Source organism: Vulpes lagopus, chromosome 1, assembly GCF_018345385.1.
Source record: "Vulpes lagopus strain Blue_001 chromosome 1, ASM1834538v1, whole genome shotgun sequence".
Lineage (NCBI taxonomy): Eukaryota > Metazoa > Chordata > Mammalia > Carnivora > Canidae > Vulpes > Vulpes lagopus.
The window spans coordinates 48,499,961-48,514,087 of record NC_054824.1 but is presented as its reverse complement, the minus strand read 5'-3'; the positions used below and the strand labels follow the sequence as shown (position 1 = coordinate 48,514,087).

General features: G+C 41.6%; 1 protein-coding gene and 1 pseudogene across 2 annotated transcripts in view; both read left to right on the top strand.

Annotated features, from left to right (window-relative positions):
* Positions 1-14,127, top strand: part of PRIM2 (DNA primase subunit 2) — a 308,059-nt gene that overhangs the window by 35,170 nt on the left and 258,762 nt on the right. The gene's annotated exons all lie outside the window — the stretch shown is intronic.
* LOC121471761 lies at positions 4,156-5,151 on the top strand (annotated as a pseudogene).

Genomic DNA, 14,127 nt, shown 5'->3' with positions numbered 1-14,127 from the left:
GCTTGAATTTCAAATAATATGATGGAAGCATAAAATTTGATTTCCCATGGCCTATAAGAGAAAATATAACCAATCAACTTCTTCTTTTTTTTTTTTAAAGGATTTTATTTATTCATGATAGACATAGGAAGAGAGAGAGAGAGAGGCAGAAACACAGGCGGAAGGAGAAGCAGGCTCCATGCCGGGAGCCTGACATGGGACTCGATCCTGGGGCTCCAGGATCACAACCTGGGCCAAAGGCAGGCGCCAAACCGCTGAGCCACCCAGGGATCCCACCAATCAACTTCTTTTTCTGACCTTATCTTTCTCAGCTCTTGTTTCATTCTCCGTTTGCTTGGATACACAGCTGCACATGGGTCCCTCTTGACTTTTTAAAAAAAGTTTATTTATTTATTTAAGTCATTTCTGTACCCAACATGGGGCTTGAACTCATAACCCTGAGATCAAGAGTCGAATGCTCTTCTGACAGAGCCAGACAGATACCCCTAGTCACTTGTAAGCAGGTTTCATTCACCCTTTCTTCCCCATTTAAATAAAGCCGTATTTTTGTCATCAGCTATTGGCTGCTTAACTTGGAAAGTTTCAGTCATCCTCATATCTTTGGTGAATCAGAGTTTGGCTGCCTCTCTTCCATTCTTCTTGAAAATGTCCAAAGTGCTACATAGTTTAAAAACTTAAAACCAAGTAAAGTTGAACAGTTTTCTACTGGGCTACATTGTAAAAATGGGAAAGGAAAATTACTTTTCTTTTGTTATTTTGGAAGACATTTGCCAGTTGGAGCCTCAACAAAGATGGAGTTTGGGAGGCCTTTAATTGTGCACCAAAAGGTTATTGCAGAAGATAACATAAGGGAGATGTCATAAAGAAGAAAATTTGAAGCTCAGTAATAGAAAGCTGTGTGAAGAAATAGGCATTCTGCCAATTAACTGGGTGCTTGAAATAAATAGTTTGGAATTAAAGGAACAGTTGCAAATTTCAGAGACTTGATTAACTTAGTTCATAGGGAAACTGGGGAATGGAGTACAAACTTCAGGTTACAGTAGTTGTAAAGCATGCTTACTATTCATTATAGTGTTGCTTCAAAATATTTAGTTTTTATAAAGTTTAATAATGTAAAATCAGAAGAATCATTAATCGAATATTTTGTTAAACCATTGAAATAATGGGGCAGCCCAGATGGCTCAGCGGTTTAGCGCTGCCTTCAGCCCAGGGCGTGATCCTGGAGACCCGGGATCGAGTCCCACGTCGGGCTTCCTGCATGGAGCCTGCTTCTCCCTCTGCCTGTGTCTCTGCCTCTCTCTCTCTCTCTCTCTCTCTCTCTCTCTCTGTTTCTCTCATGAATAAATAAGTAAAATCTTTAAAAAAAAAACATTGAAATAAAATTCCAAGTATATTTGAGTGAAATGAATTATAATTATAGGAGTTCAACTTTGAACTGTTAACTGCCTTGGCAGTCAGTAAATATTTCCAGAACTGGGCATAGTGTGATTATGAGTGTGTATAGGAAGGATATCCAAGAAAGCATATAAATGGTGCCTAACTGTTGGGTCTTGTTATTTGTTTTGAGTAATTATGACACAATAAGTAACCGGTTAATAAAAATATTTGAGTATATCAGGGAGATGTACAGGAGAACATTTAATGTTTATCTTTCCATAAATGCCCAGCTATTCTTATGGTGCATTAATTTGAAGTGAAGTACAGTTCTTTTATTACTATACTTCTTTCACCTTTTAGGCATTGTCACCCAAACCAGAAAGGAGACTGTATTCTTTGTTGAAAGAAATTTTTGCTGGATGTATGATTTTAGGTTGGCAGGGTCCCTCCCTCCCTCTCTTCCTTCCTTCCTTCCTTCCTTCCTTCCTTCCTTCCTTCCTTCCTTCCTTCCTTCCAGATTTTATTTTTAAGTAATCTGTGCACCCAGTGTGGGGCTTGCACTTAGAACTCTGAGATAAAGAGTCGCACATTCTACTGACTTAGCCAGCCAGCCAATTTTTTTTTTTTTAAGATTTTAAGATAAGGCTTTTTTCACAACGGGTTTGCCGCCAGAACACAGGTGTCGTGAAAACCTCCGCTAAACCTAAACCAAAATGGGAAAGGAGAAGACTCACATCAACATCGTTGTCAGATTCGGGCAAGTCTACCACTACTGGCCATCTGATCTACAAATGTGGTGGGATCGACAAAAGAACTATTGAGAAATTTGAGAAGGAGGCTGCTGAGATGGGAAAAGGCTCCTTCAAGTATGCCTGGGTCTTGGATAAACTGAAAGCTGAACGTGAATGTGGTATCACCATTGATATATCCCTGTGGAAATTCGAGACCAGCAAGTATTATGTGACCATCATTGATGCCCCAGGACACAGAGACTTTATCAAAAACATGATTACAGGCACATCTCAGGCTGACTGTGCTGTCCTGATTGTTGCTGCTGGTGTTGGTGAATTTGAAGCAGGTATCTCCAAGAATGGGCAGACCCGTGAGCATGCCCTTCTGGCTTACACACTGGCTGTAAAACAACTAATTGTTGGTGTTAACAAAATGGATTCCACTGAACCACCACCCTACAGCCAGAAGAGATACGAGGAAATCGTTAAGGAAGTCAGCACCTACATTAAGAAAATTGGCTACAACCCCGACACAGTAGCATTTGTGCCAATTTCTGGTTGGAATGGTGACAACATGCTGGAGCCAAGTGCTAACATGCCTTGGTTCAAGGGATGGAAAGTCACCCGTAAAGATGGGAATGCCAGCGGAACCACACTGCTTGAAGCCCTGGATTGCATTCTGCCACCAACTCGTCCAACTGATAAGCCCTTGCATCTGCCTCTCCAAGACGTCTACAAAATTGGTGGTATTGGTACTGTCCCAGTGGGTCGAGTGGAGACTGGTGTTCTTAAGCCTGGTATGGTGGTCACCTTTGCTCCAGTCAATGTTACAACTGAAGTAAAGTCTGTTGAAATGCACCATGAAGCTTTGAGTGAGGCTCTTCCTGGGGACAATGTGGGCTTCAATGTCAAGAACGTATCTGTCAAAGATGTTCGTCGTGGCAACATGGCTGGTGACAGCAAAAATGACCCACCAATTAAAGCAGCTGGCTTCACGGCTCAGGTGATTATCCTGAACCATCCAGGCCAAATCAGTGCTGGATATGCACCTGTGCTGGATTGTCACACAGCGCACATTGCTGGCAAGTTTGCTGAGCTGAAGGAAAAGATAGATCGTCGTTGTGGAAAGAAGCTAGAAGATGGTCCCAAGTTCTTGCAATCTGGGGATGCTGCCATTGTTGATATGGTTCCTGGCAAGCCTATGTGTGTTGAGAGCTTCTCTGACTATCCTCCTCTGGGTCGTTTTGCTGTTCGTGACATGAGACAGACGGTTGCCATCAAAGCAGTGGATAAGAAGGCAGCTGGAGCTGGCAAAGTCACCAAGTCTGCCCAGAAAGCTCAGAAGGCTAAATGAATATTTTTATTTTTTTTATTTTTTTATTTTTTTTAATTTTTATTTATTTATGATAGTCACAGAGAGAGAGAGAGGCAGAGACACAGACAGAGGGAGAAGCAGGCTCCATGCACCGGGAGCCTGACGTGGGATTCGATCCCGGGTCTCCAGGATCGCGCCCTGGGCCAAAGGCAGGCGCCAAACCGCTGCGCCACCCAGGGATCCCAGGCTAAATGAATATTATCCCCAATACCTGCCACCCCAGTCTTAATCAGTGGTGGAAGAACGGCCTCAGAACTGTTTGTGTCAACTGGCCATTTAAGTTTAACAGTAAAAGACTGGTTAATGATAACAATGCATCGTAAAACCTTCAGAAGGAAAGGAGAATGTTTTGTGGACCATTTTTTTTTTTTGTGCGTGTGTGGCAGTTTTAAGTTATTAGTTTTTAAAATCAGTACTTTTTAATGGAAACAACTTGACCAAAAGTCTGTCACAGAATTTTGAGACCCATTAAAACAAAAGTTTAATGAGAAAAAAAAAAAAAGATTTTAAGATAAGTACTTTCTTTTAACACATTTAAGATGTGTAATTCTCCTGCTTTATGGCTTTCATTTTTGCTATTGAGAAGTCAGCTGATATTCTACCTGTAGCTCCTTTGAGGATAAGATAGCCACCCTCCTATCAATGGCCCACACTGAGATCCCATGGATCAGTATGGGGGGCTGGGATTGTTATGTGAACTCAAGTAGCAAAGGTTATGACAGAGGCTATGATTCCAAGATGAGCAGTAGCAGAAGAGCATTTGGTAGTGGGTACTGTATGGATGATGACTACAGAGGAGGTGGGCACCACTGTGAAGACAGATATGACAGACAAGATAATTGATCATGGAGTTCCAGAGAGGATTACTCTTGGGATAATTACAGGCATGATGACAGAGGTCCTCCTGCCTTCACCTCCCCCGCCCTCCAAAAAATCCAAACTGAATCTAAAGTCTTGGAGTATTCCTAAGGAAGATGATTCCTCTGCCAGCACTTGCCAGTCTAGCTGAGCAACCTCTGTCCTTGGAGGGGCAAAGCCTATGGACACAGCTGCTAAAGACTGTGAAGGAGAAGAGCGGTTACAGAAGGAGCGGGAGAAATGAAGGGCCATATGGATGAGCCAAAACTACCACAGCTGGTAGAAATTCTGGAAGGAGAGAGAAGGAGAAGTCTCTAGAAAACGAAATACTCAGTAAGAAGGCAGACTGTCCTTCTCTGGCTTCCAAGCCTCCCAAACCTCAACAGCCTTTAAAAGTAATGCCAGTCCCTCCACCAAAGGAGAGTTGCTTAGGTCATGTGAAGTCCCAACCCTCTTACTCTTTCTCAGTAAGAGCTCAGACACAGAGCTGTGATCCCTGTAAGTGGTGGTGGGGGGAAGTAGTTCCGGCTCTACCATCTGAGGAAGGAATAGCAAGGAAAGATGAAAATAAAATAGTTGGGTGAGGGTCCCAAAGGGCCAAAGTGGGAGCTCTAGCTACGGTTCAGAAGATGGAACAAAGACCACTGGAAGGAGTCAGATGGGAAAGATGGCAGAAAGGATCAAGACTGCTGACCTACACCTGAGCCAGAGAAACCTGAAGAAAATCCATCTTCCAAGTTCAGTTCTCTAAACAAGTATGCTACTCTCTTTGATGGCAAAGATGAGAATGAGGAAGATTATACTGAATAGACCTTTGCATTCTTGCTTTCTCCTACTCTTTTCATCCTGGAATATTTGAGAGCAAATCAAAACTCTGTCCAGAGAAGACAGTAAAACTCAACATCTCGTGGAGACCTTTCTTAACTTTGGAAAAAAACAAAAACAAAAACCTGCAATGAAATGAAATTCATTTGCATGCTGTTGCAACCTTTAAAATATTGAACTAACTGGACAATTGCCAGTGTAGCCAGAGAGAAAGAGATGTACAGCTTCCACTGTTTAATTCTTATTATCCTATTGTAGCATATATAAATTTTTTTCCTTTTTTAAAAAAAAAATATTTATTTATTTATTTATTTATGACACAGAGAGAGAGAGACAGAGACACAGGCAGAGGGAGAAGCAGGCTCTATGCAGGGAGCCTGACGTGGGACTGGATCCCGGGTCTCCAGGATCACGCCCTGGGCTGAAGGCGGCACTAAACCACTGAGGCACCCGGGCATCCTTTTTTTTTTTTTTTTTTTTCTTTTTAAGGATTTTATTTATTTATTTCACAGAGTGTGTGGCGGCGGGGGGTGGGGGGGGGAAGGGTGTGTGTGCGTGTGTGAGGAGGAGCAGAGGGAGAGCGAGAGGCAGACTCCCCGCTGAGCAGGGAGCCCATTGTGGGGCTTGATCCTAGGACCCTGGGATCATGGCCCGAGCTGAAGGCAGGTGCTTAACTGACTGAACCATGCTGGCGCCCCGGCATACATGAATTATCAAACGTGGGATCCCTGGGTGGCGCAGCGGTTTGGCGCCTTCCTTTGGCCCAGGGCGCGATCCTGGAGACCCGGGATCGAATCCCACGTCGGGCTCCCGGTGCATGGAGCCTGCTTCTCCTCCCTCTGCCTGTGTCTCTGCCCCTCTCTCTCTCTCTCTGTGACTATCATAAATAAAATAAAATTCTTTAAAAAAAAATTATCAAACGTGATTTGAATAAATTTTCCATCCTTGGAAAGATAGATTTAGTCTCTGAAGTTGTTTTAGTCTCCAGGAAGCTTTCCAGCCCTTCATCTTATTTAATTCTGAGTTTCTGGGGCCAGCCTGGGAGAATTCCTTCATTTTTATCCCTCTAGGGGATAGTTGGGAGTGAGTCTATAGGCCACTAAACAATAGGACTGCTTGGTGACCAAAGTAAGTGGGAGAATTGTAGTTTGAAAAGGAGCTGTGGGGAAGTGATGAATTATTTGCATGAATGGGGAAATGCTGTGACCAGTGGTGAACTCTGGAGCAGGAAGCACTTGGGGGTTGTGGGAATTTGGATCTTTTATGAGAAAGGGATTTACCCTTTATTAAACAGCATCCCTTCTGAAAGTTCTGAAACTTTGAACTGTTGAGATCTTGAAACTTTAAAAATTTAGACTCTTGTCCTGGTCTTATGTTCTTCGTGCTACTCTTTGCTATTACCTCCCAAAAAGCAGTTTCTATTTAAATTACACACCTGGGAGCATTTAGGTGGCTCAGTGAGTTAAACATCTGCCTTCTGCTCAGGTCATAATATTGGGGTCCCGGGATTGAGCCACACATCAGGCTCCCTGCTCAGCAGGGAGCCTGTGTCTTCTCCCTCTGCGGCTCCACCTGCTTGTGCTCTCGTTTTCTCTCTGTCAAATGAAATCTTAAAAAATAAATCACACACCTGATATAGGCATTCTGTATCAACCCCAGGAAGCAGAAGCAAATAAGAAGTCCTTGCTTTTCTCCAGCACATCTCAGCTTTTTCATGTCTTTTTACTCTTCCTCCCTTTACTCCTATTCCTATTCTTTGATCCCTTTTATATCTCAGGAAATTCTGGAATTAATGGTTTTAGGTGGTGAGTGAGGTTGGATAAATAGGGACAATTAAATTGTGAGCCATTCTTACAACCTTGTTTGGGGGTTTTGTTTTGTTTTTACAAGTTTCCCTTCTCTCCACCCAAATCCTACACCAGTGTTTGCATTTAAAATGTGGCCATGGCTGTTGACCAATGTGTGGGTTTGTTTGTTTGTTTTAGCTTCCCTGGAGAGAACAAATGATGATAAAGAGAGCTATTTAACAAGATCCTTGTTTCTCTTGCAGCATATTAGCTGAACTTGAGTGCTTTTATGTGCACCTTTCTACTGTCAGCCCAGTAGATGGTATCCTTATAGGTGATATTGGTACCTGCAGAGAAACAGTACTTTGGTCTCTTGTCAGTCCTAGGTTAGACACTGCCCAGCCATTTAGACATGTTGGTTTATGAGTGCTGTAGCAGTGGGCATAATGAATCTTTTACTCAGTGGACATAAAAGACCATGTGAAGTAATTGTATATAATTGGCTTGGATTGGCCAGTAGCCAGGAAGTGGCTTTTAGAGATACCCAAAACTGAGAGTTTTTTTTTTTTTTTTAAACTACTTGGTATAGAGGATGAAAAGGTAGGGTTTGCCTTCTGTAGGTCTATTCCTTCCAAATAGTTGTGTCCAAAAGAAGCTGTTTTTCCCATTCCCCTTTCTCCTCCCCGTCCCCATTAAAACAGAAATGGGGAGTATGTCCTGCTCCTTTATAAATGTAAAATTTGTACAAAGTATCTTCTATGGAAATGAGTTATAATCTGTAGACTATTACCTGGGGGTTGTCTTGAGATGTAAAATTCCATCCTTTGAGTTGTGTTTTTTATTTTTGGCTTGTTTTCTCCAAATAAATCTGATCTTTACAGTTAAAAAAAAAAAAGGTGGCCACCTTGCTCATTGACTCCTTTTAAGATACATTGATTCACTTCTGCTTGATTTAACCATTCTGTTTGTTGAGCAGCTTTTATTTTCCTGAGTTTCACTAGGCTTCTCAGATCTGTTGATTGGTGCTCTTGTCCTAATTTTTTCTTCTCTGCCTAGGATTCGGTCAAATGTATTTTAGATATTTTTAGTTAGTCCTTCACATATCATTCTAATAGCTGCATTTCCTTTTTTATTCTTTGTTAAATTCTAGATTATGTCTCTTGAATCAATACTCAGCTTGTTTTTCTATTCTGTTTTGTCAGTTGTTGCCATTAGGTTTTAAAATTTGGCTGTTGTGATTTCTGTATTAGGGGCTCCTGGGTGGCTCAGTCAGTTACATGTCCAACTCTTGGTTTTGGCTCAGGTCATGATCTCAGGATTCTTAGATTGAGCCTCATGTCAGGCCTCCCACTCATCAGGGAGTCTACTAGAGATTCTTTCTCTCCCTCTTCCCCACTTCACTCCCTGAATGCTTGCTCTCGCGCGCTCTCTCTCTAAAACGAATAAATCTTAAAAAAAAAAAAAAAGTTCTGTTAAATGGATTTTTGTTCTTTGAAGTTTAAAATCTGTTGTTCTCTATATGTAGGTTGCTTTTTAATTTATATCTGATAATTTTTTTTTTTTTTTTTAAATTTTTTTTTTTTTTTTTTTAATTTTTTTTTTTTTTTTATTTATTTATGATAGCCACAGAGAGAGAGAGAGAGAGAGAGGCAGAGACACAGGCAGAGGGAGAAGCAGGCTCCATGCACCGGGAGCCCGACGCGGGACTCGATCCCGGGTCTCCAGGATCGCGCCCTGAGCCAAAGGCAGGCGCCAAACCGCTGCGCCACCCAGGGATCCCCTATATCTGATAATTTTAAGATTTAAAATTTGTGTAGTCTGTTCTTGACGTTGTTTGTGCTTGTTTTTCATTATTTTTTTTTTTTTGTATAGATTTTACTTATTTATTCATGAGAGAAACAGAGAGAGAGAGAGAGAGAGAGAGGCAGAGACACAGGCAGAGGGAGAAGCAGGCTCCATGCAGGGAGCCTGACGTGGGACTCGATCCCAGGTCTCCAAGATTGTGCCCTGGTCCGAAGGCAGGTGCTAAACTGCTGAGCCACCCAGGGATCCCCTCCTTCTGTTTTGTTTCCTTGTGTGCCTGGTTATGTTTAACTGACTGCTGTCATACAGTTTTTTTTTAGGGGGTTCCTGGAATGAGTGTACTCTCCCCTGAGAGATACTAAGTTGGGTTCTGCCAGGCTTCTAGGGGTATTGCCAGTCAAAGGACTGTTTTTAAACTATATTTAGGATTGTGGCTCCCTGGCTCATCCAGACTGTGGATGTGTGCATGGAGTGGCTAAGCTTCTCACTTTGTTTTTCCTACTTTTTTCTTTTCCTGACTGGTCCAGTGCCACAACTGCTTGCTTTTTGTTCTGTTGTGGTTGAAGGAGAGATAGAAAGTCAGTTCTAGTTCATTGCTTCTTTGAGGATGTCATCTTTTGGGGTGCTGATTTAATGTAGGGAGGATCTCCTTTAGGATCCCATGTTTGAGAGGCTCTGATCTTGATCTTTTGCCACTTTGTCCCTAGAAGCTGGGGATCTGAAGTAACAAGTGGATGTTATTGGCTGATGCCTTCAGGGAGAAAGTGGCTTTGGTTTTTGTGGGCTTAGATTGTTCTCAAAAAGGGCAGTTACTCTTGTTAGTTTTTTAATTCTTGTAAACTAATTTTTATTTTATTCTTTTTATTCTTTATTAATTAGAGGGAAGAGAGTATGTGTGCTGTGGGGGAGGGACTGGGGAAAAGGGAGAGAGAAAATCTTGAGCAAACTCTGCACTAAGTGCAGAGCCCAATGTGGGGCACAATCTCACAACCCTGAGATCATGACTTGAACCAAAATCAAGAGCCAGATGCTTAACCAACTGAATCACCCATGTGCCCCTTGTAAACTGATTTTTAAAAAGTGGTTTATCTGCCATTTCTCCTTGTTTTCACTAGAAAGTAGATCTGAATAACTTAATCAGAAACTGCCTAATGGCTAGGTCTGGAACCTAAGATCCTGCATCTGCTGCTGTGCTGTTGGAGATGCTGCAAATTTTTCCCCTCCCCCCCACCCCCCCTAATGTATTCTTTGCAGCCTTTGTCTAGACAGAGTACTGACTTGGAGAGAGGATGGGTTCTAATTTTTTTAAAGGTAAAATAGCTTCATAACTATTAATTATTTGATAAATTATTGTATGCTCTGATTATAAATTTTTAGTCTTCTGGAGTTCCATTTTATTTTTCAGAATATTTACTTTTTCTTCTTTATTTTTTCAGTTTGAATGTTATCACCCTCCATAGCTTATATATTCTAGTTTGTAAACATTTCACTAGGTATTGTGATGAGAGCTAAGAATATAAGATTTCTTTGTGTTTAGGTTCATATAGCAAGTGAGATACACATATACATTGCTTGTAGTATATATAAGTACTATAATACTGCATGTTCAAGCACAGAAGAGGAAGTAGCTGTTACTGAGAAAATCTGGAGAGACTTTGTAGAGATAATGTGTTAGCTATATAGACATTTTCCAGTAGTAACAGAGGGATGGGAAGGATATTTCAGATATGGGAAATAGGTGTAAAGACATAGAGATAAAAGTCATGGTATGCTATAAGGAGGGCACAGAGTTTGATAGAATTGGAAGATGAAATATTTTGGGGGATGAAAATTGAAACCATGAAAAGTTAAAGGTCTGGGGAGAGAAAAGAGACTTTGGAGCCTATATAGTGGGGGCCTATATAGTGGGGATGTGGAGTAGGTGAGCAGGGAGGGTGAGGAGGAGGAGGTATGGTTGGGGGTAGTATGATGTGTGTTGAGGGGTGAGGGGGTAGTTGTGAACTGGGCTCTGACTTCTGGAGTGAGCTGCCAAGGTTGGGATCATCATATGGATATATTTGTCAGTTAGGACAGTGGCAAGAAGGTGGATGTTACAATGTTGACAAAGTTTGGGTTTGGATAGTGTCTGTCACAGCTTGAACATTTAAAGCACTATGTCTTGAAAAACCCCCAAGTCTTAGGAAAACTGGGATGGTTGGTCACTATAGTGAGGTGCCAGAAGGGCTGGGTGAATTTGAGGCAGTTCAGGTGGAAAGCAGTCATATGTAGTGGGGAGGTACTGGCCACAATGGAGGGAAAAGGGCAGAATGAGTTTATATCCATCTATGATAGAGCTCTGTCTCAGCAAGCAGCAGAGGCAGGGGAGCATTTGGAAAGAGGTTGAATATGTCAGAGTTCGTTACTATAGGACAAAATAGAAATTATTTTTGAAAGTTTTCAACAGAGGGAATATACAAATGGATGAGTTAGATAGATGGGGGTCAGAGCTTAATCAAATGAGAATGATAGTAGGGCAGCGCGGATGGCTCAGCCCGGATGGATCAATGAATGGTAGGTCTCCAGAGGGGTCTAATTTTTGGGTACCCACGAGAGGATGAAATATATAAGTGAAAATAAATGAACAAAAAGATTCATTGATAGTTTTGATATAAAGTTGTTTCAATTCTGACTCCAGGTGTCTACCAGGCTTTTAGTTTCCTGATTGGAATAGAATAATGCAAGTACTCTTTCCTAGTTGACTTTTTCACTGTGCCTCTCTAAGGTTCCATATTTTTATATTAACTCATTGTTTTTTATAGTATATTTTTATATTCTGTCTCAGCAATAGATCTAGGTTTTTGTTTTTTTTTAAGATTTTATTTATTCATGAGAGACACAGAGAGAGAGAGAGAGAGAGTCAGATATACAGACACAGGCAGAGGGAGAAGCAGGCTCCATGCAGGGAGCCCAACGTGGATCACTCCCTGGGCTGAAGGCGGCGCTAAACTGCTGAGCCACCTGGGCTGCCCTAGATCTAGGTTTTTTTTTTTTTTTTTTTTTTTTTAATTAACTTTTATTGGTGTTCAATTTACCAACATACAGAAAAACACCCAGTGCTCATCCCGTCAAGTGTCCACCTCAGTGCCCGTCACCCATTCCCCTCCAACACCCATCGTCCTCCCCTTCCACCACCCCTAGTTCGTTTCCCCGAGTTAGGAGTCTTTATGTTCTGTCTCCCTTCCTGATATTTCCCAACATTTCTTTTCCCTTCCTTTATATTCCCTTTCACTATTATTCATATTCCCCAAATGAATGAGAACATACACTGTTTGTCCTTCTCCGATTGACTTATTTCACTCAGCATAATACCCTCCAGTTCCATCCACGTTGAAGCAAATGGTGGGTATTTGTCGTTTCTAATTGCTGAGTAATATTCCATTGTATACATAAACCACATCTTCTTTATCCATTCATCTTTCGATGGACACCGAGGCTCCTTCCACAGTTTGGCTATTGTGGCCATTGCTGATAGAAACATCGGGGTGCAGGTGTCCCGACGTTTCATTGCCTCTGAATCTTTGGGGTAAATCCCCAACAGTGCAATTGCTGGGTCGTAGGGCAGGTCTATTTTTAACTCTTTGAGGAACCTCCACACAGTTTTCCAGAGTGGCTGCACCAGTTCACATTCCCACCAACAGTGTAAGAGGGTTCCCTTTTCTCCGCATCCTCTCCAACATTTGTGGTTTCCTGCCTTGTTAATTTTCCCCATTCTCACTGGTGTGAGGTGGTATCTCATTGTGGTTTTGATTTGTATTTCCCTGATGGCAAGTGATGCAGAGCATTTTCTCATGTGCTTGTTGGCCATGTCCATGTCTTCCTCTGTGAGATTTCTCTTCATGTCTTTTGCCCATTTCATGATTGGATTGTTTGTTTCTTTGGTGTTGAGTTTAATAAGTTCTTTATAGATTTTGGAAACTAGCCCTTTATCTGATATGTCATTTGCAAATATCTTCTCCCATTCTGTAGGTTGTCTTTTAGTTTTGTTGACTGTATCCTTTGCTGTGCAAAAGCTTCTTATCTTGATGAAGTCCCAATAGTTCATTTTTGCTTTTGTTTCTTTTGCCTTTGTGGATGTATCTTGCAAGAAGTTACTGTGGCCAAGTTCAAAAAGGGTGTTGCCTGTGTTCTCCTCTAGGATTTTGATGGAATCTTGTCTCACATTTAGATCTCTCATCCATTTTGAGTTTATCTTTGTGTATGGTGAAAGAGAGTGGTCCAGTTTCATTCTTCTGCATGTGGATGTCCAATTTTCCCAACACCATTTATTAAAGAGACTGTCTTTCTTCCAATGGATAGTCTTTCCTCCTTTATCGAATATTAGATGACCGTACATTTCAGGGTCCACTTCTGGGTTCTCTATTCTGTTCCATTGATTAGATCTAGGTTTTTAAATACATTTTAAATAATATTGCTGTTTTGATGTTTAGTATCAGTGATTACACAATATTTTGTCTACTCATTGTTATTTTATATTTTGCTATATTATTGCCATTTTTCTAGGCCACATCAGCCTGAAAGTGACTCAGTCTATAAGTTGGACACTGAGTCCTGCTTCCCAGTTTAGTACTGGTGTGTGTGTATGAGTCAGAGAGATAGAGATTGATTGATTGATTGGTAGAGGTTAATTGGAAGTGACTCACTTCCATCTTCTGTGCCCTGTGGGCTTCCTAGGTTTGCTGCCTTTTGGGGGCATCAAGCTATTTTCAATAATGCTATAAATGCTACCTGGCTGTGGTGCTTGGGTGGTGCAGTTGGCTAGGCATCCAACTCTTAGTTTTGGCTCAGGTCATGATCTCAGGGTCATGAGATTGAGCCCCACATCAGGTTCTGCACTGAGTACAGAGTCTGCTTGGATTCTATCTTCCTCTCCCTCTGCCCCTCACCACTCTGGGTGCACATTCTTTGTCTTTCTTAAATAAATACATCTTTTAAAAAAAATGCTGCCTGGTTACCCTGTGTAGTGCTGTTTTGCAAGCTTCAGCTAAAGCCAATGCCCTAGTAGTGCCATTGGTGACTTTCACCTCAATTTATCTATAGTTTGAGCAAAGAGTCTCTGAGGTGGGTTCTGAAATTAGCTTCCTGGAGTGGATCACTTTGTCCCCTCTCTTCCACTTTAATGAGTGTGCTTCCTTTCACTTTGCTTATCTCTAACTTGTATAAGCAGGGCTAAGCATCAGGCTTGGTGGACATTCTGGCCTTCACAGACCTTTACTCTTCCATTGCATGCCAGAAACCAGGCTCTTTCCTCTTGTGAGTGGCTTCTTCTTTCAGATTAATTGTTAGTAGAGTTAACTTCTCTTCTTTTATAAGATTTCCCTATGGTTAAATACTA